We start from the raw sequence: 24,252 nt of genomic DNA, 5'->3' as shown, positions 1-24,252 counted from the left end.
CTTATCAGCCATATTTCCATTCAGGTCCATTACTGTCACACCCACACACAAGTTCATATTCAGACATTCTGTTCAGTTGCATTGTTTGCTGTTGTCTGTGCCTCCTCATCCACCTCCTCCTGCACATTACTATATGCTTTTCGTACATCTGTCAAATGCACCCAATATTTCAGGCCCTTTACCTTTACTGCCGTGGGCGTGCAGAACACTACCTCGTATGGGCCATGGAACCGTGGTGCATTCCACCGATGCACAAAACTCCTGACATAAATAAATTACCCCGGCATCAGCTGTAGCTGTTGTTCAGGCTCTGTGACAGACCCTGTTGTGTTTCCCTCCTCTCTCGTGAAGGGTGGAGAGAGCTGCTTTGATATTGCGCGCGCTGCTCTTGTTAATTTCTTCAAATAGTCTGTGAATTCTTCTCCCAATATCGCGGCGCTCCTGTGTGCATCTGAGTGTTCGCGCAGTGGGGAGTGTGCTGTGTACATTCGTCTCCCAGTCACAATCTCGTGCGGGGACAAATGATGGTCTTTGCTTGGCTGATTTCTCAGCTCAAATAGCGCAAGGGGTAAACAGTAAATCCAGTTCTTTTTTAATGAAAAGCATAGTTTTGATAACCTGCCTTTTAACAGTCCGTTCATCTTTTCCACTACGCGTTTACTTTGAGGATGATAAATCGAGCACAATTTATGCTTCATTCCCAACAACGTAGTCACTTCCTTGAAAAGCTCATTTACAAAGTGAGTGCTGTTATCTGAGTGAATCAGGTCACAAATTCCCCAGCGCGGGAATACTTCCCTCACTAGGAATTTTGCAGCGCTTTTGGCATCAGGTCGTGCACATGGGCCTGCTTCTACCCACCTCGAGAATGGGCATACAACCACGATCATGTAACTTGCCCCATTACACCTTTCTCCCATGTCCGCGTAGTCAATATGTAGCTCTCTGAATGGCCCAATGGGTTTTGGAATTGTCCCCCAGAGCGTGCGTAATGTCATTCCTGAATTGTATATCTGACATGTTGTGCATTCCAGTGTTAATCGAGATATGTGCTCCTGGAGACAGGGCACAAACCATTCTTCCTGTATTTCTGCTGCAATGTGCTGTTTGGTATTGTGTGCAGGGAAGTGTAGTTGCTGAAACGCAATTTCCAACAACTTGTTCTGTCGCCACAGTAAGTCTGTCGCCGACTTGCTGCACCCTCGTTTTGTCCACATCAATTTTTCGTCTGCACTAGCTCCTTCCTGTAATTCTAGTATTTGTGATACAGGCATCATATTGTAGCCTTCTGGGAGCTCTTCGTTTGTCTTGTGCTGCAGCATGTACTCACCTGCTTCATATTTCTGAAAATAGGAAGCTTCCTTGGCGGCAGCGTCCGCTGCCGCGTTTCCCAAAGACACAACATCTGTGTTGGATGTATGTGCTTGGCACTTCACTATTGCTACTGCTGTGAGATCTTGTAGGGCCTCAATTAACTCTTTCAGCAATTCTGCATGCTGTACTGGTGTTCCGTCTGCCCGTCGAAACCCCCTTCGCCCCCATCTTGCTAGGCCCCCATGTACTGTAGTCGTCATGTAAGCTGAGTCTGTATATATTGTCACTGCGCAACCCTTTGCTGCATGTAGTGCTTCTATGAGCGCAATCAGTTCTGCTGCTTGTGCGGAGTAATGTGATGGGAGGCGGTACTGTACTAGTGTTTCATACTCACCGTCTTCTAACCTCACCACAGCCATACCCACATGTTTCTCTCCCGTGTCCACGTCAATCGATGCAGACCCATCTACGAAGTACACTTCCCCCTCGCTCAGAGCATTCTCACACACCACTGTGTCCTCCCCTCTTTCTCCTGTGTAGGTTGCACAATCGTGTTCCTGCATGTCCTCTAGTGTGCACGCTTCTGTAATGAATGTTGCTGGGTTCACTGTCTTGCATCTCACCACATGGATATTGGCGCTGGACAATATGATCTCATAGGCTGTCGCCCGCTGTGTTGTCAGTGTACTTTTTGCCTCTCAAGTATTGCAAATAATGAATGTTCCACAAACAATGTCACAGGGCATCCCATTACTATTGTGGCACTTTTCTCAATCGCGAACGCAGCGGCAGCGAGTGATTGCTCGCACGCGAAATGGCCTTGCATCATAGCATCTAAAGTACCACTATAGTAAGCCAGAGGTTTGTTTCCTAGGGACGTCTTCTGTGTCAGTACAGCTGTCATGAGTGTTCCCTTGCAGTGTGAGAACAGGTAAAACTCGCGTCCATAATCAGGATTTGCGAGTACTGGAGCGCTTGAAATTAACTCTTTTAATGATTTAAATGACGCACTCATTTCTTCAGACCATTCTATTTTTTTGTTCTCCTGTTGTGCTTGCTTGAGTGCTTGTAGTAGGGGTCTCGTGTATGCTGCATAATCTAATATCCATGCTCGGCAATATTTGCACATTTCCAGTAATTTCTGCATCTCTTTCACTGTTGTGGGTTCTCCTACTGATCTTATCGCTTCTACCCTGTCAGGGATTATTCTTTTTCCATCTTTTGATATCAGCTGTCCCAAGTATAGGACCTCTGTCAGGCAGTACTGTAGCTTTCCCTTATCTACCTTGTACCCCTTATTGGCCAATAGAGTCAGGAGTGTTGTTGAATCCTTTCTGCATGTTTCTTCGTCTTGTGCACACACTAGTAAATCGTCTACGTACTGAATGATTGTACTCTCAACTGATAGGTTTCCCAAGTCTTCATGCAATATGCGGTTGAATATGCTTGGGCTCTCACAGTATCCCTGCGGTAATCTGCAGTGTTCATATCTCTTTCCCCCTAGTGTGAATGCTGTCAGGTATCTACTCTCTTCAGCCAGGGGGATTGAGAAAAACGCGTTTTTCAAGTCGACCACTGTGAAATGTGATGCCGTTTTTGGGATGCTGCATAATATTGATGCAGGGTTCGGGACCAAAGGAAACTCTTTCTGAATTACATCATTTAGGGGGCGTAAATACTGTATCATTCTCCAAGACCCTCCCTTTGCTTTTTTGATTGGATAAATACATGTGTTACATGGGGAGTTTGACGGCACTATTATCCTTTGTGCTAGTAGTGCATTTATTTTCTCTTTTATCCCTTCTTCAGCTTCACGGGACAATAGATACTGTTTCAACCGGGGTAGAATTGTTCCTTGTTTTAGTTTTATTATCACAGATTGTACTCCATGCAACAGCCCTACATCATGGGGGCCTGTCGTCCACAAATTATTTGGTACGAGCCTCATGTCGTCATCGAAGAATGGCGGCGGTGCTCCTACCACTGCCATCAGCTGAACGGGGATTTCCCTTGCTTGAATCAAAATGTCACAGGGCATCGCTATTTCCATTACTATTTCACCATCCCCCTCTGCATCTGAAAAGAGATCCTCATCTGTTAAGTCTCTTAGGGCGATGTTGGCATTCGTACACAGTACTGTACGCCACTCACATCCTTCCATATCTATTCCAATCACAGCAATCCTTTTTGCTGATACCTGTACAGCGTGCAAGTCTAATGATACCACTGACCCTGGTGCTGTGTCGGGGCACACTATGGGGCGGAAGAGGAACTCCGTGGGAATCCTTCAGTCCATTCTCCTCAGCTCTGGAATTATGAGGGCCAATGTCTTTAGCCCTTCAATAAACATTTCCTCGTTTTTCGGCAAACCTCGTACTTCTTGTGTGGTTGTGTGGGCCTGTACTATTAACATTGCACGCAATGGGCATATTCCGGGTGTTGAACACACTATACCTCTCTCAGTGAATGATATGGTCATGTTGAGTTTACTCAGGAGATCCCTCCCCAATAAATTTATTGGTGAGTGTTCATAATACATTAAGGGTGTCTTTACAGTTTTGCCCCCCACCGTTACATCCAATGCTTCTGTGTAAGGAACTTCAATTACAGCCCCAGAGAACCCCTGCGTCTCTAACATCCGGTTAGATAACGGGAACCGGCCCTCTTTAATGCATGATTTCTCCGCTCCCGAATCCACCATGAATATGAACTGCTTGTCTCCTATCTGCGCCCCTACCAATGGTTCCTCTGATGCATCGTAGGTGGTAGATAGAACTGGACACGCAAGTGTTCTCTGTGGGCTGTCCTATGCGGGGTGTCTCATTGCCCCCCCCGGTTGAAGACACTCCCTGAAACCACTGACACGCCACTATAGGGTGCTGGTGCGGGGGCCCCGTTTGCTGTTATCGCAAAAGGATTGCCTGGCGTGTACTGCATATTGTCATTGTTTTGTGGGTGGTTCTGTGTTCTATACTGATGTCCCTGTTGTTGCTCATTATTTCCTTGACCTGGGTTTCTATGTTGTTGCTGTCCCATTGGAAGACCATATGGGCTCCCCGGGTGGGGATGGCCATAATGTTCTACCTCTTGGAACCCGTTGTTGGGTCTGCTTCTGCACTCCCTAGAGTAATGCCCCCATCTTCCGCAGTTCCAGCAACTCCCTTGTGCACCTCTAGGACCCTGCCATCCATTTCCTCCCATTCCCTCGTACCCCGGTCCACCTCTTCGGCCCCTGTACCCACCTCGTCCCCCTCGAGGGGCCCACTCCTGCCACTGCGGTCCTCCGCCTTGCTCCTGCTCGTTCCACTGTCGCTGTCCTGCTCCAGCCCAATTAGTTGCCATCCTTCCTTGTATTGCTATCAGCCCCTCCTCCTCCTCATCTCCCTCCCTGCTGTGTGGGAGCGCGGCTACAGCCGCTGCGACCTTCACCAACTTTGTCTGCACTAGTTTTGCTTTGTCTGCCAATCTTTTCTGCGCCACCTCCTTCTCCCTTTCTTTTATTCGCTTACAGTGGTGCACTATTATGCTCTGAATCTCAGGCCATCCTTTCGCTTCAATACCTGTTATCTTGTCGAGTGCCTTTTGCACCTCTTTTGGGAGCCCCCTTTTTATAATGAAGTAAAATAACGATGTCGATTGATACCAGGGCATGCCCGTTACTGCTCTCCACATCTCTTGGACCCAAAAAATGTAATCCATAGCATCTTCCCCGTCATTCATTGTACACTGCATTACTGACTGTAGGTCTGGTGTGTCTGGAAACGTTTCCCGCAGAGCATCCCACACCCTTGCACGCACTGTGTTAAAGGACGCCCCATCATGGCGATCGCAGTCTAATGTTACTCCTGGGAAACCAGCCTTGACCCATACCCTGTCGGCCTGATCCCCCACTGCTGATACAAGCAGACTCTTCACGTCACCTATTGCTAGGGGTACCCCAGCGGTGTGTTTCTCAAAGGCGTATATCCACTTACTTGCCCCTCCCGATAACGGGGGCAATAACTTTAATAAATTGGCCTTATCCATCTGAGCCCATGGGATATAATTCGGCCTTCCTCCTCCCCTATGTATCAATGGGAGCTGTAACCTTCCTTTTGTCGTGGCATCCGTACCCGTCTTTACTGCTGATGTTCCCAGTGACGCCATTTTCCCCACCCTGTTTCTTAATCGTCCGGTCCATTCATCGTCCAGTGTTCTCATCGAACATGCACCATCTAACCCTTCGCTTCCCCCTCCTATTGCCATGCTCAACCTGTCGCTTTCCTCCAGGTCGCCCCTTATATCACATAGTAGTTCTTCTCTGTCCCCTATAGGCCTTTCTTCATTATCAATACATCCCTCTCGTGTCCCTACTTCGATTATTTGTGTCGGTTCTTCCTCAATTCTGAACAGTATCTCACTTTTTTTCCACCCGTCTTCAAGTGTTCTATTCTCACTCGGAGCTCTAGACGTGCACCCTGATCTTGCTGCATTAAGTGCTGTTCGTTCACATATGTCTTTTATCCTTGAGAGCTCATCTTTCGCTATTGAGAGTCTTGACTCTAAATCATCTGTTAGTTTTTCTATGTCCACCCTTTGTGTACTTGCCTGGGTTCGCTCCCTTGTACTTTCGTATGGCGGGGGTGCCGTTGGCCGTTGGGGTGTAGTAGATGTCGGGGGAGGCACATAAGTGGGGTCACTGTACCCCTCTGCGGGAACAGGCTTGTTTAATATCGGGTACAAGCTTATTACCTCTATTTGTGACTCTACATTTGGCAATTCTTTAGCATCTCTCTGTATCATTAGTGGATTGTCAGTGGTGGATGGTAGGTCAGGATTTAATACTGGTGCTTTAGGCGGTGGTATCTCTTCAAATAACCTCCAGAGATCCAATATTTCCCTCCTATTGTGCAACTGCTTCCCCTTGTATTTCAAACAAATGCATGTGGCCACCATATCCAAAACACTTTTGTCAAATGACTCCCCCTCGGGCCATATCTGGGGTAACCCCTCTCCCTTCAGCTCTGTTATCCATTGGTCATGATATTTCTTAATTCGCTCTGCATACCCTGGTAGGTTCTTACAAATATGTGATAAGGGTGTTTCTGCCCCCATCTTTGTGCCCTCCTGGTACTTGTGTGTCTCTGTGTGTCCACAATTACAATGTAGATGTATTACCAATATGCGTTTTCGTCTTCTATTTCACATTCAATAATGGGCGCCTTTATGTTTTATCCCCTTGCCTGCACAATACGAAACTGGCTGTACACAGTCTCTATTATATTTTCTTGGGGGGGGGGCACATACAAGAGCAAACCATCAATGATCTCGACAATGTTAACCCGGAAATCAAAAAGGTACACACTCACTTCACCTTGTCATTTTTGTCTTCAAGAAGCTTTATCTGGCCACACTTACCATGACCATTCAATTACTATACAGTTATAGCCATTTTTACACACCCACAGCACCAAATTATCTTCTGACGCATACGAGGTGCACACACCTCTCTGTAACACTCTATTCACAATTCAATCTGCCCTCCCTTTCCTCCCTAGCCGGCTGTCCCTGTCCGTCTTATTCAGATATATGTATGCACATATGCATATATATATATAGGTCTGATCTTCACTCTTACAGTAGGACTCTCTGTCTCTTACTTTGTCTCTAACGTTGTATGCTGATCTCACTTTTATTTTTCCCCCCCAACCCTAAAGAAAAGAATAGAAAGAATAGCAGTCACTAATATATTCTCCGTGTCCCCCTTTGCCAGACACTTTTATCTTATTATCCACTTCTTCATATATTCCCAGTACTAGTCAAGATAGCACTATGCGGCGCCGCCTTCCACCCCCTCTCGGAGCTAGGTTCCCGTCACTTTTATCTCTTATTCACCTCTTAATCCTAATGGCCATATGCAAAGAAAAAGCAAGGAAAGTTTAAGATGATCCTTAGTAGATCTGCGTACCCCCTTTTCTATCCCTCTTCGTGCTCTGTCCTAGATTTCCTCCTCCACTCCCTTTACGATCGCTCACACTCAATACTCACGAGCCCGTCTTGAACCGATAGTCTCCGAAACTGGGTCCGTCCAGGCAGTGTTGCCGTCCGCTCAACAGTCAGCCCCGGCTCCGGCGAGCGGTACTCAAAGGGGATTTTTCAACCGGGATCCCGTACCCTCTCTCTGTTGAGTGCGCACTTCTTAGTGTACCGGTCGCCGTTGGCAGGCAGCCTCCCGGAGCCGGCGCACTGTGCGTATCCCTTTTCGACCGGAGATTCTCGTGCCAAAAGGGGAAGGTAATGATAGGTTGGGAAAAAATAATAATAATAATCACGCTTTCGGGGTCACCACTGAAGGCAAGCGTCCCCAACCAGCACGATCCTCCCCGCAATGAGAGACAATGACGGACTCTCCCAAGTTGGGAATAAAGCCAAGACAGAGTGCGGTGAGCTTAAATGGGAGTTTATCAATCAGGATAGGGCATGCAAAGAACTCTGCAAACTCTGAGAGCGCTCTGTCTGACAATAGCAAAGAGAGGCGTATATATTTACAAAAAACGTCATAAGAACCTACATACTATAGGGGGCACAAGTTCAATGGGATTGGGTGGTGATGACTAGCTATAGGCGTTGCTGTGATGTGGTTGGCCTTGGCTGGAAGACGTCACTGGTCAGCCTCGTGGGTCGGGCTGGGCCTGTCGGGTCGGCTGAGTTCATCCGGGCGGTGTTGCTGTGCCAGTGTGGCCAGTGTCAGAGATGAATATCGTTTCCTGACTTATTTGGCCTAGGCCATGCACACCGCAGTCATTCAGTTATTGCAATAATATCTTCTTTAGTAAATCTTTCAATAGGTTATTCTACAGGTTAATGCAACACAGGAGGAATGCACCTTGTGAGGGGTCTGATGGTCATTCGTCAAGGCATGGTTACCAGTGTCCTGTTGACCGGTGCCATAGGTCGAGGGGCTAAGTTTCAGGGCATGGGACGGGCGGTACATGTCTTTCTGTCTTGTTAGAAGTTGTTATGAATGTGCTGCTGTGTGTTGCCACAGTGTTGGGTGTCTTAATTGCACATGGCCATAAGTCTAAAATGATCCGGTGGGTTGTGGGGTTTACGAGGGGGCGCCTTTGGATTTGTGTATTCAGGCAGAGGTCTACTGTTGTGCTGTAAATAATGCAGGTGGCGGGCCGTGGCATTGGGTGCCGCAGAGGGGACTACAAATCTTTGAAGCGGCTCCAGTCTGGTTGGGGGAGGTGGAGCAGCGCGGCACGGGCCTCTGCTCTCTTGTTTGGCAGTCTTCGCAGGGTGGGAGGGGGCATGGCCTTGCACATATTCACAAAGGTATCTTCCTCGTGTGTTGCCGACTTTAGGTGAAAGCATCACAAACATTTGAACACTCTATAATACTTATTTGAATCACTCGAAAACGTACATTTCAACTTTGCTAAATGTGTCTCAAATATAGCCAGTCTGAGCATCTTACTCGTACACTATGTTTTAACAATTACAGCATTTAGTTATGTGCATATATATTTGCAGTAAGTGAGGTAGTAGTGAGGTTGGTGGAGCACATAGAAAATGACTCGCCACCGTACATGGCGGTAGTGGCACATGAGGGGCTTAGACATACACGTATGACGAGTGTATTCTCATGCGTCCTTCACATGAGCCCTCTATATGATTACATTCGTCTTCCCTTGTACTCTAGCAGCATTAGTTCGGTTATCGTGCGGGACCACGGGGTGTAAGTTTCTCATGAATGCACATAATGAACAGTCCCCTGGAAGGCTTCTTTAACTGTTAGCACCCAACTGCAGTGGTGGGGGTTCTTTAGTGCTATTATCATGTAAGCATGCATTCTACCATGTTTATATATTTTACAGGTTTCCTTGATAGAAGAAGCTTTGTGGAGAAATACACACTTTGCAAGTAGTCATGGCATTAATATTTGGGAATTTTCTGCTTTCATCCGATGACCATTTTACAGTTCTCTTCATCACCCAGGCTTTGTTGGCCGGGTCATGCTGGGGGCAGTGATACACTGCGGAAGGTGAAATGTTACAGTGTTAGTATCTGATGCTAGCTCATTTCCGACTTGCTCGTGGGAACAGGCTCACAGTGGATCTGCCAGGGTGCTGTGGCAGCAGGGATAATTGAAACTCTCCGAGGGTGGGGGCCGCGCTACAGTGCGCTGAGCTCACACCATCTCTATTAGACAAAATGGTTTCTGAGGCCTAACTAAATTCAATTTGTGGGCAATGTCTTCAGCAGGTGAGCCCTCCACCACCTGGGCCCTGGTGGTATGAGGGGACGCCCAATGAGCCATGACCCTCACCTGGGGAGGGATGTAGGCAAGGGGGGTCTTTTGGACCTTTCCTCCCCTACAAACGCTTGGTCTAGCTGTCTCCTAATTACTCTTGTTGTCCTTTAAGCTCTCTTCTATGTCAGCCAGGAAGGAGGTCAAGGGTATGATTAGTTTCGTGTCCAAACCATTCCACATGCTCTGCCACCACACATCAGCGCACGCCGACTGATGATCGTCGTGCCACCAGCCCAGATGAATTGATCTTACATCTTTCAACGCTGAACAAGAAAGGACTAAATGTCTAAGGGAATCCGGCTCCTTTTTACACAACCGACAGATGGAATTTAGACCCACATTGCACGCCCAGTGACAAATTCGATCCCTGGTTTTCATTGCATTTAGCCGGAATAGCATAAATGATCTTCTAGCTTTCGGATTCGAAAAGCGAGTCAGATATTTTTGAAGGATGTTGTACCCTCTTGCTTCGGCAGGTGAATCTTTCATCGCGTTTGCAGCTAGACGTTCAGTACATGTATTTATCCAGTCGGCGCGCCACAATGTCACTTTAGCTTGCGTTGGATTTGTGTGAAGAGTTTTCAGCTTGATGTTATTCATTACTAAAAGATCTTCACATCGTTTAACCCATTGCGAGAGGATATCTGGACCTTCAGATGGAGCATGATGAAATACCTGAAATTGGAATATTCCTTCCTCTGCTCTGGTTTTTCGAAACAATGTTTAATTCCTACTTTACTATTGATATGTACCTTTGTCGTCTTTCCAAATTGTGTGTCCCGTTTCCAATCTTTTCGTCCTTACTAATGCAAGTACTGTGTTTCAGGGAGATGCTGCAGCGTCCACTACAATTACATTATCCATTGTGGTTGTTCCGGAACTAGACCTTACAGTTGATGCACTGACAGTACCATCGAATGAAAGAAAGTCGTCTAATTAGATGTGTAATGCCAATGACTTATTTTAAATGGATACTATTTTTTGTAGGGATGTATACAAGATCCGTATATTGAACCGGAGGAACGTGTATCTGAGTCGGTGTGCCATTTTGATGATGTTCTAGTAAAGAAGGTTTCAAAGAAAAGAAATAAAAATAAGGTTAGTTATAAACACTTTCTATTGTTGGCAATAGTTTTGTGCTAAGCCCTTCATTATAAGCTTTTTTTAATGTCAATTGTACAACACTGTATGTTGGATTTACACTCAACATCCCTTTTCCTATCTGTCCTGTTGTTGCCCGATGGAGTACGGACTATGCAGACACAGACAGCGATACAAATGACAGATGCTGCTTGACAAACTGTTTTCACCATGGAGGAACTATTCATTGAGGCGCGTCGTGTTCACACTCGAGATGCCTATGTCCAATGGCCAGAAAATGAATTTAATAAGACCGGTGATTCCAGCAAAGTGTTCTTGGACCATTGTTACAATGCGCCTGCTCCGCCAGAGAAAGGTGAATTTGAATTTATAGATGATACTTTAACATTACTAGATGAGCACTTGACACAATCGACACCCGCCAAACAAATGGCCCCCAAAAAACAGTCCACATTGATGTTTTCTCCTATCCATCGTCAAGTAACAGATGTTGAAATGACAGAAACTGAAGCATCAACACTATTGACCGACGAAACAGGCACAGATATCGACTATAGTATTGTTACGCTCACCTGGTATCCACGGGGACGCCACCCATCTGCGGGCCTCTGGTGCCCTTCTCAGCCACTCCCTGGTATAATCAGCGGGGAAGTTCTGCCTGGAAAACAGGTGGGCAATGTTCAAGACTGGACAACTGGGGTAAGAGCCTCCCAACACCCCGTATGCCTGCAGCCCCTCCCCAGACCTTTCCTCACCTTGTTATGGATTTTGGCGAGCTCTCCGTCCTGCCTTCTAGGCAGGGGCGCGTTGTCCTTTGTGGGCGAGTGCGATCTAGTTACTTCACTGATGCTGCCCTTTAGAGTCTTTCAGGTAGGTCTTATTACTGTATACTGTAAGCCTTTCTTAGATTCGATAATGTCTTTTCTCTCTCCTTAGGTGCGCGGAAGTTCACCGTGGAACGTTGGCTGAATTTGGACTCACCGGCAGGTGATGGTGTTTCGAGAGTGCCTTGATGCGGTAAGTAGGCGCTATGCACAGCGCTATGATGCCTTGCCTTTGCTAACCTGATGTCATTTTTTCCCATAGGTTGCGGTGCTCACCCGGAGCAAGAAGCCTTAAGGCGGTGCTGGTCGATGGGCGACTTGAGAGGTAAGCTGCCGGCACAATTGTAAATGTCTAATGTCTTGTTTCTCTCGTTTTGAAGATCCGACGGTCCGGGTGGCTCGCTGTTCCTTGGATGCTGTTTGAAGGAGCAGCTAGCGGTGGAATCACAGGTAAGCTGCTGCTAATAACGATGTTCCTTTTGTTTTTCAGGTGCTGTTCTTCTGAGATTCGCAGATGCTGCTGAACACGATGAGCGTCACGTTGCAGGATTGCAAAATAACGCGAAGCGTGTTCTCCAAGTCGGGTGTGGTTTAAATAGCATCAAGAAAGTAGTCCAGGTAAAATAGTCCCTAGGCTACCACACCCAAAACACTATACCGCATAGCTTGGTTCCAAGGAGCCAAGCTATGCGTATGCCTCCATGTTGACTGGCATTGAAATAAAGTAGTTCCCAAGCACAAGTCTTTATTAAGTATGAGCCTGGCGCCAAAGGCGCCAGGACTGGCTCCAAGAGGGCCTAGGCAAAGGATGCCTAAGCTTGTTGGGGGCCCGAGCCGAGACCCCTCCTGGCCCATGGGCCTGCCCGGGGGGTTTCAGGAAGTGGGTCATGACAGCACTCCCCCCCAAGGCCCCTCTCAAGGTGTTCCTTCTGTCCGGCCCTGGTTTAGTTGGAAAGTTGCGATGATATGTTCTGATCAGACGTGGTGCATGAATGTTTTCACAGGGTTCCCAGGATCTGTCTTGGGGTCCAAATCCTTTCCAATCGACTAGGTAGTATAACCTTCCCCTCGAATACTTGGAATCCAAGATGCTTCTGACTTCGAATTCTGGTTCTCCGTCAATAAGTATGGGTTTTGGTGGTGTCCCAATCCGTGTACTGCATCGGTTTTAATAGGAACACATGAAATACTGGGTGAATCTGTAGGTTAGGTGGTAAGTCTAGTTTGACGGCCGCTGGATTGATAATTGCCTTGTTGGTGTAAGGTCCTAAGTACCTGGGTTGAAAAGTCTGGGTTCCCTTGATGGGTACAAACTTGGCAGCCAGCCAAACCTTGTCTCCTACCTGATAGTCTGGGGCCTTTTTCCGGTGTTGGTCAGCAAATTGCTTTTGTTTTTCTTTGGCGGAAATAAGATGTTCTTTGGCCTTTTTGAAAGCCTGAGTGATGTTGGTGTGAAGAGTTTTTACTGCTGGCATTTCCAAATTTGTTGGGACATCTAGTTATGAGGTACGTGGGTGTCTACCATAAAGGGTATAAAAGGGTGTTTGTCCGGTACTGGAGTGCAAGGAGTTGTTATAAGCGTACTCCGCTATCCATAACAAATCTTTCCAGTATCTTTGTTCATGGTGTAACATGCACCGTAGGTATTGTTCAAGGGTCTGGTTGGTCCTCTCAGTCTGACTGTCCGTTTGGGGGTGATGGCTAGTGGATAGCCTGACGTCAATTTGTGCCATTGCACAACATTTTTTCCAGAAGTTGGAGATGAACTGGCTACCTCGATCGGAGATCAGGACTGATGGGAAGCCATGTAGTTTTACAATACCATCCAGGAACACTTTAGCTAGAGTGGGTGCGTCAGGGATGCCTTTGAGTGGAAAAAAGTGCACCATCTTTGAGAACAAGTCCACGACTACCAGGATGGTGTTAAACCCTTGACTGGGAGGTAGGTCAGTGATGAAGTCGAGGGAAAGAGTGTGCCAGGGAGTCGGAGGAATGTCTAAGGGTTGCAGAAAACCGGATGGTTTTTGTTTTTGCGACTTGTTTTGCACACAGACTCCGCAGGACTGAACATATTGGATGATATCCTTATGCTAGGCAGGCCACCAGAAGTTCTGTTTTACCTTGGCTAGAGTCTTGGTAATTCCTGGGTGCCCTTCGATCAGGGAATCATGATAACTAGCAACAATTTGTTGTTGTTAGTCTTTGGTGGGTACATACAACCGATCCTTAAAAAAGGACAAGTGATCTTTAATGGAATATTGTTCTCCTTGCGCTTGTCATGCGAGGAAGCCATCTGGGTTCATGGTTCGTTGAATCTTCTCTCTCAGTTCAACTTGGGTTAAGGCCGTAGTGAGGCCCAAGAGCTTGTCTTCCGGTATGATAGGGACTGGATCTGGGGGCGTATATACCAAGTCATCAGTGCCTGTACGAGAGAGTGCGTCAGCTTTTCCATTCTTGACCCCTGGTCGAAAAGTGATGTCATAGTCGTATTCGGCGAAGAAAAGGGCCCACCGGAATTGGCGTGAAGACTGGGCTTTAGCTGTCTTAAGGTATTGCAGGTTTCGGTGGTCTGTAATAACTGTAATGGTGTGTCTGGCCCCCAGAAGGTAGTGCCGCCAGGCCTTAAAGGCGGATTTGATCGCCAAGAGTTCTTTGTCCGTGTTGGCATAATTCATCTCCGGGGGGGGAATTTCTTCGACCAAAAGGCCACTGGATGTAGCTGGCCTGTAACTGGGTCTCTTTGCGAGAGGACAGCTCACATCGCTATGCTGGAAGCGTCTGTTTCCACAATATAAGGAAGATCGGGGTGAGGATGTCACAGGATTGGCGCGGAGGTGAACCTTTTCTTGAGTTCCTGAAAAGCCTTCTCTACTTCTTCGGTCCAGGCAAATTTCTTGTTATTTTTTCTTAGCAATATGGTGATCGGGTGTACCACCTGTGAGAAGTCTGGTATGAACCGGCGATAGAAGTTCACAAAGCCCAACATGCTCTGCACCCCTTTTACTGACGTTGGTGATGGCCATTTCAAAACAGCGTCCACATTATGCAGGTCCATTCTGATGCCTCCCGGAGTAAAAATAAAACCCAGAAACTCAACTTCGGTGACGTGAAAAAAACACTTCTCCAGCTTTGCATATGAACAATGTTCCCGGAGCTTGGAGAGGACTGAACGGACGTGCTTGATGTGATCCTGTTTTGAAGTTGAGTACACTAAGATATCATCTATGTACACTAGGGCGCAGACATCAATTAACTCTCTCAAAACGTCATTCATAAAATACTGAAAGGCTGCAGGAGCGTTGCATAACCCAAAGGGCATGACTTGATATTCGAACAAACCATATTTGGTGCGGAAGGCAGTTTTCCATTTGTCTTCGCTGCTGACCCGCACCAGGTGGTATGCTCCTCGAAGGTCCAGTTTGGTGTAAATTTGGGCATATTTGACCTGGTCCAGCATTTCTGGGATGAGAGGCAAGGGGTAATGGTTCTTTACAGTGATCTGGTTTAATGCGCGGTAGTCAATACAGGTTCTTAGGTCCCCTTCTTTTTTTGGTACGAAGAACAAAGGACTAGCTGCAGGGGAGTTGGATGGGCGGATGAATCCATTTGCGAGGTACTGGTCTAAATAAGCCTTCAGATGAAGGTTTTCGGGTTCTGTGAGAGCATAGCTTCTGCCGCAAGAAACCTGAGCACCGGGAACAAGGTCGATCTGGCAGTCATAGGGCCTGTGCGGCGGCAGTGTGTTTGCTTGGTCCTTCTGGAATACATCCTGGAAGTCTTGGCATTCCTCAGGTAGGGTACTAGTCACTCCCAAAGTTGCCACTTCAGGAGTCGTAGAGATACTGAAAGCAGGTTTCTGTTCTTGGTAATAACAGGCTGGAGAGCAGTCGCTGGGAAAGGTTAATTTTCTTGCCCGCCAGTCAATCAAAGGGTTGTGAGCAACTAACCATGGCATCCCTAGAATGAGCCGAAATTGAGGTGCCTTGATGAGATCGAACGAAACAAGTTCCCGATGTCCGTCCTGGCACAGCAAGGTTATCTCAGCTGTGGGCTGGGTTACGGGTCCAGAAGCGATTTATGTCCCATCCACCGTGGTTACCTTGTCTGTAGTCGGCTTGGAACATAGGGGAAGCCCCATCTCTGCAACTAGGTCCTGATCTATATAATTCCCAACTGCTCCGCTGTCGATGTATGCTTCAATGGCATGCATTCTTGATGACCGTTGGTTATTAATTAAGATCACCGGAATTGCAAAGTGTGAGGTTGGTGGCTCTTTTCTGTCACTCGACAAACTGACCTCTACGTTTGCCGAGCTGGGCAGTTTTCCGACTGACACTCCTTCTCTTCATCTTTTTCCGTGGCTCCAACGATCTTCCTCGGAGGTTTCACTGGGCAGTCCTTCAGTAAATTCCCTGACTTTCCACAGTACTGACATAGTTGTTGTTGTCTCCTTTTATCTCGCTCTTGTTTTGTTAGTGGGGGTCATACCCCTCCGATTTGCATGGGCTCCACCGTATTTTCTTGCACTCAAGTTACATTGTCTCTAGGCCGAACGTACACTGGCCGAGGGTCCATTTTAGAATGGTCTGCTTTTCGGTTCTGCAACCGGTGGTCCAGTTGCACAACCAAGTCTATGAATTCAGAACAATTTCTTGGAGGATCAACCACTTGAGCTAGAACGTCTTTTAATTCGCCATGTAAGCCCCGATGAAACAACGTGGTTCTTTTGTTTTCAGGCCACCTAACCTCAGCAACCAATCGGTTGAAAGTAGCGATGTACGCTAACAAATCCTGATTCTCCTGTTGGAGGGAAAGGAGTTCATTGTCCACAGCTTGTTCTCGGGTATGGCGGGCAAAGAGTTTTTCTATTTCCCACTGAAATTCCCCAAAGTCATGTAATAAAGGATCATCATGGGACACCAATGGTACAGACCAATCTGCGGCGCTGCCACTTAGATACGATAAAACAAAGGCTACCCGGGCTTGGTCATTTGGGAATGCTCCCGGCCTGCAAAGAAAATGAAGGCGGCACTGATTCATGAAAGCTGCGTATTTTCGTGGATCACCAGCAAACCGCTCCGGTGGTGCCAAAGGAACTGTACCTGGTAACACAACTTGTACCGGAGTAGGGACAGTGGATGACATTCTAGGAGTTTGCATCTGTGGGTTGTTCCCAGGTAGAGGCGTCTGGCCCGCTTGTGATTGCAAGATTTTCCGGCTGATATCTTCGGTACGCTCTTTAGTCACCAATAAGTCTCTCTGGAGAGCGTTAGTTTCCTGTCTGGCAGAGTGAACCTCGGCACAAAGTTCTCACAACAATTGGTCCAATTGGTCTAATTCTGATGTTTCCATGGTGCCCGGGTGGATTGGTTTGGCAGGCTTCGCGTTCTGTTACGCTCACCTGGTATCCACGGGGATGCCAACCCGCTGCGGGACTCTGGTGCCCTTCTCAGCCGCTCCCTGGTATAATCAGCGGGGAAGTTCGGCCTGGAAAACAGGTGGGCAATGTTCAAGACTGGGCAACTGGGGTAAGAGCCTCCCAACACCCCGTATGCCCGCAGCCCCTCCGTGGACCTTTCCTCACCTTGTTATGGATTTTGGCGAGCTCTCCGTCCTGCCTTCTAGGCAGGGGCGCGTTGTCCTTTGTGGGCGAGTGCGATCTAGTTACTTCACTGATGCTGCCCTTTAGAGTCTTTCAGGTAGGTCTTATTACTGTATACTGTAAGCCTTTCTTGGATTCGATAATGTCTTTTCTCTCTCCTTAGGTGCGCGGAAGTTCACCGTGGAACGTTGGCTGAATTTGGACTCACCGGCAGGTGATGGTGTTTCGAGAGCGCCTTGATGCGGTAAGTAGGCGCTATGCGCAGCGCTTTGATGTCTTGCCTTTGCTAACCTGTTGTCTTTTGTTCCCGTAGGTTGCAGTGCTCACCCGGATCAAGAAGCCTGAAGGCGGTGCTGGTCGATTGGCGACTTGAGAGGTAAGCTGCCGGCGCAATTGTAAATGTCTAATGTCTTGTTTCTCTCGTTTTGAAGATCTGACGATCCGGGAGGCTCGCTGTTCCTTGGATGTTGTTTGAAGGAGCAGAGGGCAGCTAGCAGTGGAATCACAGGTAAGCTGCTGCTAATAACGATGTTCCTTTTGTTTTTCAGGTGCTGTTCTTCCGAGATTCGCAGATGCTGCTGAACACGATGAGCGTCACGATGCAGGATTGCAAAATAACGCAAAGCGTGTTCTCCAAGTCGGGTGTGGTTTAAATAGCATCAAGAAAGTAGTCCAGGTAAAATAGTCCCTAGGCTACCACACCCAAAACACTATACCGCATAGCTTGGTTCTAAGGAGCCAAGCTATGTGGATGCCTCCATGTTGACTGGCATTTAAATAAAGTAGTTCCCAAGCACAAGTCTTTATTAAGTATGAGCCTGGCGCCAAAGGCATCAGGACTGGCCCCAAGAGGGCCTAGGCAAAGGATGCCTAAGCTTGTTGGGGGCCCAAGCCGAGACCCCTCCTGGCCCATGGGCCTGCCCGGGGGGTTTCAGGAAGTGGGTTGTAACAAGTATGTCCGGTTTGGCTGATATGTCCACAACGGGTCAGTCCGAAACAGCAGTATTGCCAGATGACAGTATTATAAAAGAGGCCAAATACATAGTATTCGACAGCAGCTTGATGGAGATTATAAAGATGCTGAAATGTGTGCATTCAGTGGGAGGGGAAGTATGTGGAAAGCCATTGGTGAGTGTGACTCATCTAACACAAGGCAGTAACCTGAAAATCCATGCCACCTGTGAAAAGTCACATAAAGCATTTTCATGGTCCGCTCAACCGATGCTGCGGAAACTGCCAGCTGGCAATTTACTGTGTGCAGCAGCTTTACTTTTCAGTGGCTCTAGTTTCACAAAGTTATCCAGTTTCTTTCAGTTTGTGGGACTACATTTCATTTCTAAAACGCAATACTACAAATACCAACGTGATTATCTATTCCCTGCCAGTAGTGATGCTTGGAAAATTGAACAATTGGCTATTCAAAGTACATTCCCCGACAAACGGTTCAGGCTAGCCGGCCATGGACAGTTTGACAGCCCCGGATTTTCTGCTAAGTACCGCACCTACCATCTTCAGGACATGGAAAGTAAGAACATTGTGAGTTCGGTGGTCGTGCAGGTGTCCCAATGTAAATCCTCGGTGGCCATGGAGAAATTTGGTTTTGTAAAATCACTGGAAGATCTACAATCGAGGGGAATGGAAATCGACCTCATAGCCACGGACAGACACGTTTCAATACTCAAGACAATAAGAGAGCAGTATCCAAATATTAAACATCAATTTGATGTATGGCATGTTGCCATATCAATCAATAAAAAAATCTCGGCTGCAGGGAAGAAAAAAGGTTTGGAAGGTATTTCGCAATGGTCCCAGTCTTTCAGCAACCATCTTTAGTGGAGCTCCAAAACATGTGATGGGTCTGTGGAAATTCTACTGGAAAAATGGCGGTCACTAATGCACCACTGTTCCAACGTTCACCACAGGACAGAAAACCAACATTTCCACCAATGTGAACATGGCCCTTTGTCCCCAGAGCAGGCACGGAAGAAGAAGTGGTTGATACCATCTTCACCTCAACACAAAGCTCTTGAGAAGATTGTGCTTGATAAAACTCTTTCAAGAGATCTTAAGAGACTCACAGAATTCTATCATACAGGAGATTTGGAGGTGTTCCACAATATGTGCCTAAAGTACAGGCCAAAGAGATTGCATTTTGGCATCCCGGGTATGAAATGTCAGACTTTACTTGCGGTATTAGCGCATAACGAGAATGTGGGCCAAGAACAATCTAGGACTGCAGGAAACTTAGGGAAGCTTCGCTACACCATGGCCTTTACGAAAAGAAGCAAAAAATGGGTTGTCAAACCAGTATGTGAGAAAATGGAATTCGATTTTGTGAAAGATCTTATTGTTAATGTCGTCGCGATGCATACTCATGGAATCGCGCACAAATCTGTTCAGAGCACAGATACATTGCCACAAAACATTGCCAGCGTGCCATGTCCACCCAAAGTAGAGCTTGTTAAATCGTTCAAATCCCGGTTGAAATGATTACCGTCTGTTTTTATTTTTGCAAGAAATGTTTCTCTATACTGTACAAATAAAGTATGCAATTTCTCTTTTGAAATCTATCCTCTCAGTCCTTTTCTTAAAAATATATTACAATTATTACGATTGCTTTCACATTTCACAGTTTAGTCGAGATACTGTGGGACCTTCATTTTTCGTGTTAATGACCAATGATTAACAGCGTGTAAGAATATTGGGGTTTTGCCAGTTGACTTGCAATAAAGTTCTGCAAAAAGCTGAATATCTGCTTGTCATACAAAAGGGATTAGACCCAGGCTACAAAACATTCTAGGTATGCAAGAAGTACTGACTGTGAAAACATGCCATGGGGTAGGAGGCCATGAGATAAGCAGAGGTGGGCCTATCACTAGACACATTTTGACTCATTTTATGTGTTACATTGACTATAATTTCAGAATAGGGGGCATTCTGTCGTTGGCAATTTGTCCCCTACAGATCAGCAGTGCGACGAAAAACGAGCAGTGACAGCCCCAATTCCCTGTGCCCGTGCTTCAAAATTCATGTTCTCATGGATGAGTTGATACGGGATGTTGCAAAGTAAGAATGTATGTTCATTTTGAGTGAAGGACACCAGCTTTGAATTTTTGCTTGGGAGCTGGGAGGCCCACGCGTCCCGCGCACAGTATAAGGTTCTATTGTTTTTTGACCTTGAGAGGCAGGGACCATTCCGAAAGGGATTGAATTGAAGGGGGTGTAATAACGTATGATATGATAAGGTTGCCCATCCCGAAACTGCACCTAGTTACATATAAATTCAGTTTATGAGAAAACGTTGACACGAACAGAGGAGTCTGCATTGCGGACTGCATTACGCCCAGAGAATGGAAATGCCGAATACAATCTAAGTTTCTCTTTAGACGATTTCATACCAAAACTAATCAAAATATGAATAGCTGACCGTTACTGCTGGGTGACATTGTACTTGTTCGTTCTGTTTGGCATATTGCAATGAAGTGCTAGTACAACCTTTGTGTGCAGGGCTATCTACCGGGCACATGGGCAGGCCAGCATTGAGACGCATGTAGACCACCACTCGTTTCTCCCTGGCTCTACGCTAATAAATCATTACATTGCTTTTGCACCTCAAATTCTTGCCCCAGTTTACGCATTACGTTTAGAGCTCAACATTCTCATTCGCACTATCCTCGAAAGCAAATAGCAGAGTACTTTGATATTCCACATTGTATTCTCTCGGTTCACATTGTGTCACCTCTATGCTAATAAAGGAAATTATTAATTGTAATAAAGATCGGCTACTGAGACACTTTTCAATTTTTATCTTTTGCAAACAGGTACATTGTGCCGTTCTGCGATTGTCATCTATTCCAGACCCCGACCGATGGCTCTTTCAACCGCCAGCTGCAGCTACATGTCAATCACTGGATCTACTTGACCATATTTTGGGACGACAGACAAGGTCCAATATGTCTGTATGCGGTACCGGCGATTAGGAGCAACATACCAACCTTTACGGTGGTCTAGTGCCAAGTTCATGCACCAGCCTTGCTATTCACCGAGCGACCGAAATGCTTTGTTTAGACAAAATGAACACCTTGTGTACCCAAAAGGAACAGCGCGTGACTCACTATAAACATTTGCGGATTTATGAAATGAGAGCAAAGAAAAAAGTTCCATTTGAAAGGATTGGGTCACACGCCGAATGTTATCGAAACATTTAATGTGAAATAAATTTACTTTACCAATTGTACAGTCTTGTTGTTTCCTTTTAAAGTACAGTTTCATATTCCTACTTGTGACGCGCCGTGCTGTGAGACGATGTGTGTTGTTTTCCGGGTTCCACGTCTAGACATGTAGGTGACGATTGGGCGCGTTGGGCCACGCTGCCCAGCGACGTCACGGAGAGAGGCGGAGAATGTAAATGATTTGGTGATGTCAGGCTCAGGGGCCAGGGATATGATTTAGTGCCGCAAACGCAGGTCACCGAGGGCGATGCGGCAAGTGATAAGATTATCACAAGATAGCCGCGCCCTGCTGCCTGATTTTGCTTGTGTTCGAGAGACGAAAAATCGGGTAAGGTGCATAGGAAATGTTTGTACGATCGATCAACTTATGGTTAAAAACACATGGCCGAACCATAGGGACAATAATATTTTCTGACTGAACCATTCCTTTAAAGCTTCCTAACAAAGAACACATTCACAGGCACACATCTCAAATTACGCATAATTCATTATAAAGTAATATGTAAAGTGTGCCGGAGCTCTGTAGTGGTATAGGTTTGATCAAAAATGGACATCCTTCAAAAGTCATTAAACATGCACCCAAGAACACATACATGATCCAACCTCTCATTTTAAAAATGCCAAAAGGATCATATACAATTTCTGACCAGTGCAAGGCAAAAGCTATCTCATAGCACACCCTGTACTTGTCCCCCTCAATCGGTCGGAGAGGGTGACATCATACCTGCTGTGCGATTGATCAAATCTTTGTTTGTTTGGGTGCCTGCAAGGCCGCAATTCAGGCAGAAGGCAAGGCACACACCAACAGTCACCGTGGGGAAAACTGTCTGCGCACGTGCCTCTCAGGAACCAGGGTGCCTCAGAGCTCGCCTCTACAAGAACACTCCAGAATGTTGCCAACCACGCGCATCAGCATGCCCGTCATCACCTCACACATAACGAATTTCATTGGCTGACAAACAGCCAATGAGATATTGTATCGTGTTACTATCTGGAAGTAAAGCTTACAATACAGAAACTGGCCCGGGCCGTCGCATTCGTACATGCAGATGCAGAAAATAAAACTCAACTCAGCGGCGGTGACAATGCGGCCCCCCGGCTCTCCTGCCAAAAGATGGGGGGGAAACAAAAAAGCATGACACAAAAGTTGGGGGGACAAAACCCCCTATGCCCTCCTATAAATACGCCCATGGTTTTGAGTCATGTGTAGACTTATCTGGTGGTGAAATATAAGGGGAAGAATTTGAGGAATATAAAGGGCATTCTTGAGCTCTGGTGAATGGTAGAAGATTTGGAAGTTGTCCCGGAGGATCCCAAAAGAGAAGAGGTTGTTATACAAGTGCCTTGTATCATCCCCGCCACTCCTAGTGTCATAATCCCCACAAACCCGACATCCCTGCCATCCACACATGCAAGCAGCTGCAGGTTATACTAACCCTGAATATGTGCCCCGTGCAACTCTGCAACAGCAAGCCCCTAATGAAAATGTCACGCAGCCCCTTGCAGCAAGTGCTGCGCACAACCCATTAGTAATGGAAACAGAAAATAGGGGACGACGAGATTTAGAACTAGCACTCCGAGGGACAGAAGCAGAGCTTGCATGAGTAGCACAGGAGAGGGGAGAAGGGCAAAGAGCGGCAAGAGGTACTGACGAGTGGAGAGCAGGCAATATGATAGCACTGTGATTAGAGATGTACATGTTGAAACGAGGGATGATGGTCGCAATGATGAAGGATGGTCAGATGCTGATGCAGGAATAGCAGAGGAGGAGGAAGAGTGGGGGATAGATGAGGAGCAGGGAGAAGAGGGGCCGCGTAGAGTGATGCCAACAGTAGAGAGTTTGTGGGGCCCAAGATAAAGAGCATGACCAGGTCGTATGGCAGTGGTAAAAGAGAAGCGAGGGGGTAAGCTTTTACCAGCAAAACAGGTGGGAACACAGTTTCTATTGTTACATAAAGGCCCTGTAAGAGCATAGTATGTGCCCATGTCACATATGGATAGAAACAATCTGATTAAGGCGTGGCGCTCGCTCGCCCTAGGAGCGGACAAGTGGATATACACACTTGAGAAATGGACTGCAGGTATTGCATTGGCAGTAGGAGATTTGAAAAGCTTATTTGCTACAGTATTGGGGGACCAAGCAGATGAAATTTTTTCAAAAAGGCAGGATATCCAGGGATACGGAGTGTGGGCGGCGCTAAGAACAGCATACCCTGACACACCGGACATACATTCAACAATGTCGCGCACTAGGAAGGAAGATGAAGATCCAGTGTCATCCATATTGCAGATTCAGGAGACATGGAGGGCTGAGACAGCGGAATTGTGGGACAAAACAATAACAATACTTTTTCACCTGTTAAAGAAGGGACTGCCAAAGAAGGTGGAGAAATATGTTGATAAGGTAGTAGGGATTGAGCCCAAGGGATGGGCAGAGATTCAGCTGATTATAGTGCATCATTGTAAAAGGGGGCAGAAGAAGGAAAAGGAAGTAGCAGATAACGCTAGAAGGCAGAGGCGAAGTTAGTACAAAGAAAGTTGGCAAAATTGAGCATAGAATGAGCGATGATTATGGGTACTCCTATACAGCATGTGGAACAAAGGAAGGCTTTGGTAGGAGCGTGAATGGCACCAGATTGGACCAAAGAGGGGTACCGAGGTGTAAAGACTGGAGGGGGGTGTCTGTACTTCTGCTCTCTATATGGTAGAGGAGAGGCACAGAGGACCCCAGCCAAGATTCTCTATTATTGGGACGTGGTCGAGCAATCAATGCCTAGCTTCTCAGGAGGTGATGCAGGCTGGTTCTTAAGTACAGTGTAGTCTCCGAACCCCCACAAAGGAATGTCCACACACTGTGTTACTGAAAACAAAGTCTTTATATAA

Source organism: Ambystoma mexicanum, chromosome 7p, assembly GCF_040938575.1.
Source record: "Ambystoma mexicanum isolate Mex_15411 chromosome 7p, UKY_AmexF1_1, whole genome shotgun sequence".
NCBI classification, from domain to species: Eukaryota; Metazoa; Chordata; class Amphibia; order Caudata; family Ambystomatidae; genus Ambystoma; species Ambystoma mexicanum.
This window is presented reverse-complemented; position numbering follows the sequence as displayed.